We start from the raw sequence: 6,271 nt of genomic DNA on the forward strand, positions 1-6,271 counted from the left end.
AAGGTTTTCTTCAGCCAAATTGCCTATTTTTGTCCTTGTTGTGCCGTGGCAAAATTTGAAAGAAATCGTAGGGCCGTCCCATTGACCCCAAATCTTCGTGTCACAATAGATAAAAACCACTTAAGCAATACGCAATCTAAAAGCATCATTGGGTTTGGGATATTAAGGGCTTTTATTTTGTATGCATCACGACATGATCCTGGCTTGATCTTCATGGCGTAACAATGTTAGTTCACAGCCAGGACTACTTTTTTGCTCTGTTTATCAATGCCCCTGGGGCTTCTTCAGCCAGATTCTCTATTTCAGGAGTGTAGCTTCCTATTTAGTTGGTGAGTTCCACCCCCCCCCCCCCCCCGCCCCAACTTGGAGGAAAAGTTTGTCAAATCTGGAGGGAAGCCCGTTTGTTGGCGAAATTTAGGTGTACGTTTCATAATTCACTACAGTTTAGGTTGGCCGTCCCCCAACTCAGCTCACCATGTGAAACTATCCCCCCCCCCCCAGGAACTACGGTCTATTTTGTCCCCACTAAGTTGTGACAAAATTCGAAAGAAATCGTAGGGCCACCTCATTGACCCCACATGCTTGTTTCGCAATAGGTCAAACACTATTCGAATCACACGTGGTCTGCAAACATGTTGCTATCGAGAGTTTTGTTTGATATGCATGCATGCATCATGCATGATCCTGGATCATGTGACCTCGTGAGGCCTTATTTAGGTGAGCTTTGGTTGTTCATCAATGCTGATATTGTCACGCGGTGTCTATCGATGGTTCATTGTGTCGCATGTCTAATGTTGGGTATTTGAATGTCATGATAATGTTTGGAGACCGAATTGGACATACCATTGCCCCAAAATGTACGTATCTCCATAGATCAACACAAATATTTTCACACTCAGGTTGAATCAGTTTGCGCTTGGGTTGATGCACTTCAGGTTGACGAACCTTTTGACGCGTTGGCTAAATCGCTACATATGACCATATGCCGATGATTGCGTATGACTGTTGTGGGACGGGAATGCGCTGGGGTATTCCTTACGGATGGGAATGGTCGTTTCATGGACGTTAATTTTATCTTATGAAGAAAGCGTGTAGAATAATGCAAAAATGCTTTCACAAGATGATTTTATGATTGTACTTGATGATTATACTCCAGCTTTGATTCATTAGCAGGTTGAACTAGTTTCGTCCGGCCGTTTTAAATGATCAATAGATTGAATGATTAAATGTGTAGCGTGAGATGCCAGCTACAAATATTGTCATTTTGAACCCAGTATCACTTGCTTTATCACTGTACCAAATTCCATCGAAATGGGGCTGTCGATCCTTGCTGAATCCTGACTAAATCCCGGCTGAGCGCCTGCGAACTTCCGGAACTTCCGGGAATATTCATGTCACGGGAAGTGAATGGTTGTGGCCGACAGGGAGGAAACCGACTCGGCAGAGACAATGGTCTGCAGCTTCTCTGGCGTTCATATCGATTTCTGCGCTCAGCTGACCACGCGCTGCCCTGTGCGATCCTTGGAATAGCTATCAAATATCGCATATATCACATCCGCGTATCTTGTACAAGAACTCCAATATTGTATGTCACATATATAACTTTGCTTTGATTTGACTTGTGAATTGGCGTTTGAATGCTTTTCTTAGTTTTAAGGCTAAGACAGTAGTATTAGCCCTATTCCTCGGGAGAAAAACCAGGAGAATGGAGATAATCAGTTGGGTTGACATTTCGGCAACATTCCTTTATCGAAAAAAACAGCAGAAGTGAATTCCAAATTGCCTGCTGATGATCCTACTCGATTTCGTTTGCATGTACACGAGGAATAAGGCTAATTCTGGCACTCATATCAATGATTATGAGGTGCATTTCTCCGAGCAATAAGGCTAATACGATCGTCTTGTCTACGTGAGTAATGTTCCTCGCTAATACACTGAGCAGCTTACCTAGTTTTAAGGCTCCTGAGCTCTCATGAATAAAAAGCCAGATTGCACAATGGATTTGTCACACTTGTTCCCATAAGTCTTCACAGCACCTGAGTCCAATTGGCGGAGGCTTTGGAATGATCTGGCATGCTATTGGAAAACAATCTATCTTGACAACACCCTGCTCGACTGATGCACATCAAAGTTTTATTTTGGTCGTGCGCGGTACACTCATTTTTTAAAAGAACCTTGCCAGCTTTCAAAAACAGAATTCATTCCACGCCTCCACCAGACTTGCCACAGAAGATGCTCAAGGGGCTGAGCAGCCGACGCGGTGCCACGACGTGTCCGATGCTTTTATCTGAGCGAAGCCATTACAGTCAGGCCAGTCTTGTTTGGCGGGGACGCCATTTATCTCGGTGTTCTCGAAGTGTTGTGGTATAGTAAATAATGTTCCGTCTGCAAGAAAAATGAACATGAAGGTTTTCAAATACTGGTAACATTTAGCCGTAGCCGATCCTAGTTTGATGATGTGGAAGTGAGTTGTGATTTTTGTCCCAAACAATTGGTTAGAAAATAAAAGAGCTAACAACTTTTTCAACACTCGGAATAATTTTACCTTATTGTGCATGCACGTTTTCTCAGAGGAAACAACACAGACTGTTTCGCTTCAATGCACTATGACATCAGGGATGCTCTGCAAGCGAGCAGAAACAGGTACCTCAAAGGCTCCTCTCGGTGTGAAACACTATTCACAAAAACCTCAGGCGAATGGACCCGCAGTTCGCCTTCGTTGGAAAAGGAGCGACGCTTACCAAACTGCATCGAACTTTATTAAAAACCTTGACGTTCGTTCATAAGTCAGGACAATGGGAAATATTGCTGTGCAGCACCGGTAGCATTATGATTTCCATCTTAACAGCAATCCTTTAAATAGCTCTAGTGGAACTCGGGTGCAGAATTGCACAGGTGAGGTCGTGATATGCGTCAGGTTCCTGTTCTCACCAGATTGACAGCTATCTTTTTTTGTTGTCTTCGGGCTCCCGGCGATCGTGACCTGAGCGGACGATCGCCGGATTTGTTCTGCCGTGGCTCCGATCCAGCTGAAAATTGAATAGCTAGATTTAGCTAATCAAATAGCCCTGAGAACAAAGTTCCTTCACAATTGGAAGCAACGGGTTTTTAAATTCTGGTCAGCGAGTCAGGCGATGCCCTGGCGCTTAACGCGAGTGCAGTGACACAGGAAGTGGACCAAGAACGGTGACATAACAGTTTGGCTTCACAATTTTTACATGAGCGACTTTGGAATCGTGCACATATTATGGTCGATATATACCCATATCTGTTTTTGCATGTCCACATATACAGTAATGGCAAACCTACGACAGGGCCGTCTTATAAAGACTTGTTCCGAACCTTTTTAAATGGATAGATTTATCGTATCAAAGCTAGCTCTAAGCAGCGCTTGTTGTGCAAACCCTGGCCCTTACCATCCGATTGCGCAATTCCAGGTAAACAAATTTGTTGACGAATGTTTTAAGAAAAGGCTTCACATTTAAATGTATTTAAGCAAGCATCAGCTATGATGAAACAAGTCAACTTTGTATGTGGGAAAGTATACTCTAGACAACACAATCCCTCTGCCTAGTAAATATGTCCCTCGATACGTTCGTGTTTGTTTACGTTGTCGTACATTGCACATCACTGATCGAGAGCCAATTGGTGGCCGTTATATTTAGAAATCGTACTTACGACCGCCAAGTTCAAAACCTCAAACAAATGTGGAGCACTCCCTTTAACGTGCCGCAATGCTCGGCCCGGTTTGCCTGACCTACCTCTGACCTCACCTGACCTTAAGCGTGGCCGCTGCCGCCGGTCGCAGGCCACACCCGCCAGGGACAAACAGCGGGCGCCTACGGCCGCTCCCGTCTAGAACACGTGGTCCCTCCTGTGCCGGAAATCCGACTACTCTCGTGCCGGACATTTATCCACCCCAGTGGTCGAAACACCGTCGCTCCAGTGATTGGTCCAGGGCCGCTCTAAGGAGGTACTGACGCAGATGCAGAGCATTGTAATCGCCCAGTTCGCATTGATGCAACAAGTATGTCACGTACTGTTATCTTGCTCTATGTTTTACGAGTTCATGACATGTGGTCATTAGGGCGTAGGTCTGTGGCTGGATCATGTGATACCTTGCACGCTAACATGCCTATAACAGGTTAGTGGGCAACACTATGAGTGGCTGTGATATACACGCTGCCCGAATGATGCTAAAAAAAACTCGCAATTTCGGCCCCTGGCTGGCACTGAAATCAGAAACGTAGGTTGACACTTAACAAGGTCGTCAGGTAACGAAATAGTCGCCGCGCCCGAAATCCGAAATAATCAACCATTCTCACTTAAAACGGGTCGTTGCGCGGACATTTATCCATCACCCATGTAAGCCCAGGCCATGAAATATATGCTACCTAGTGTAATCCTCGACGCTCATTCAAATGTAAAAAATCAAAAGAGTCTCGTATGATTTTGGTCCCCAGAACCTTCGAAAAGTCAACAAGTTCCCTGATCTTAAATGAGCACCAGTGACCTGTTGCTTAGAACAGGCACCTAGGTTGGGAGCATCCACGGTGATTGCATGGGAACGTCTGGGGCACTTTGCGCGCCAATCAGGGAGTTTGACCTTTTTGACGCTATTTCATGTAAAGGTCTTGACCTAGGAACTTTAAACTTTTGACCCAAGTGAGTTCACGTGCAGCCCATTACACTCTGTGAATTTGGTGTCTCTAGCTCTCTTACTTTGTGAGAACTCAGGGGGTCAAATTGAACCCTCACTTCCCCCCTCCACTTCCCGAACAAAGGGCATTCAACCGGCCACCCGGGCGCGTGTAAAATAACGTACAATGTGACCGAAGACGACACATGTTCTTTGACAAGCTGGGGTGGAGTGGGGCGTGTTGATGCGATTTTTTGTCAGTCGTTCATGGTTTAGGCTATACGATATGGTGTTTCCAACGGGAGTCGCAAGTTGCGACTCGCAACAGCTCTCGTCTGCCTATACCTATCTGATTTTAAACTGTGTCATTCAAAATCAATTTCATCAGCTTTAAGCCATGGCAACTTTTTCCTACGTTGTTGAATGTGAAAGAGAGGGAGGTTAAATATACAGCAAAGTGTGTGTGTGGGGGGGGGGGGGGGGTATCAAGGCACCCCACAAGCGGGATGCATTGATATACTGCACAGGGCCGGATGCTGCACAGCGTCCAAAAGTCAAAAGGAATGATAAAATACAGAAGAGGTAGCTTCCAAAACAAGCAAAAATGCATTTGCCTCAAAACCGAAAGCGTTACCGAACTGTCCCTCCCCCCCCCCCCCCCCCAACAACGTCAGCCACGGAAGGAAACGATGAGTCGATAGCTGGAGTTTCATCACTCCTCGTCTCCCTACTAGCTCTTATCACCACAAAAATCCCACCAATATCCCGGTTGCATCTTCTACATTGGTGTGCGGCACACATACCCACTTCCTGCACCCTTGGCGTTCGATATACAGCTCACATAACTGTGAATATCTCAGCCCGCAAAGAAAACAAATGACATCCATATAATTTTTCCTAGGCACCTGAGCCGCCGCGTTTAGAACCTTTTCTTTTTTCCTTTTTCTTCCTTTCTCTTTTCCTTGGGCGATCTCTTGTGATGCCCGTTGAGTATGTTTCGAACGGGAGTGCATGTCAACATTTCAAACCTGGTCTCTCTTTCCCTTGACGCTCGCTTTCGTGATGGAGGCTGTGCTTTCGGGAAGAGCTTGATTATCTCCAGTGTGATGGCAACGCCGGAGGCCCCTGGCTGATCGCCGATCGATAGCCGGTTGCTTAAGTCAAGGCACTGACGTGCTATAGAGCCCGCTGCTCCGCTGGGCACCAGCTGACCGGAGCCTGCCCGCGTCCCGCTGGGCACCAGCTGACCGGAGCCTGCCCGCGTCCCGCTGGGCACCAGCTGACCGGAGCCTGCCCGCGTCCCGCCGGGCACCAGCTGACCGGAGCCTGCCGGCGGTCCGCTTGGGCCAGCTGACCGGAGCCTGCCCGCGTCCCGCTGGGCACCAGCTGACCGAGGCCTGCCCGCCAGCTGACCGGAGCCTCCAGGGATAACGAGCAGCGAGACTGATCTATCAGTTACCGAGCTGGGTAGAAAGAGCTCGTCAAAAGCGTTCCAATTGGAAGGGGAAATCCTAGTGCACTCAATCCCCCTACCTAAGTTGCCAACACTAAACGCTTTCGGTAGAGCGTCATTCATGACACGTGGAATATCGTATATGGACATCGTGCGACCTGGGTGACTCCGCATGCATT

The sequence above is a fragment of the Pollicipes pollicipes genome, unplaced genomic scaffold, assembly GCF_011947565.3.
Source record: "Pollicipes pollicipes isolate AB1234 unplaced genomic scaffold, Ppol_2.1 Scaffold_6686;HRSCAF=7923_pilon_pilon_pilon, whole genome shotgun sequence".
Taxonomy (NCBI): domain Eukaryota; kingdom Metazoa; phylum Arthropoda; class Thecostraca; order Pollicipedomorpha; family Pollicipedidae; genus Pollicipes; species Pollicipes pollicipes.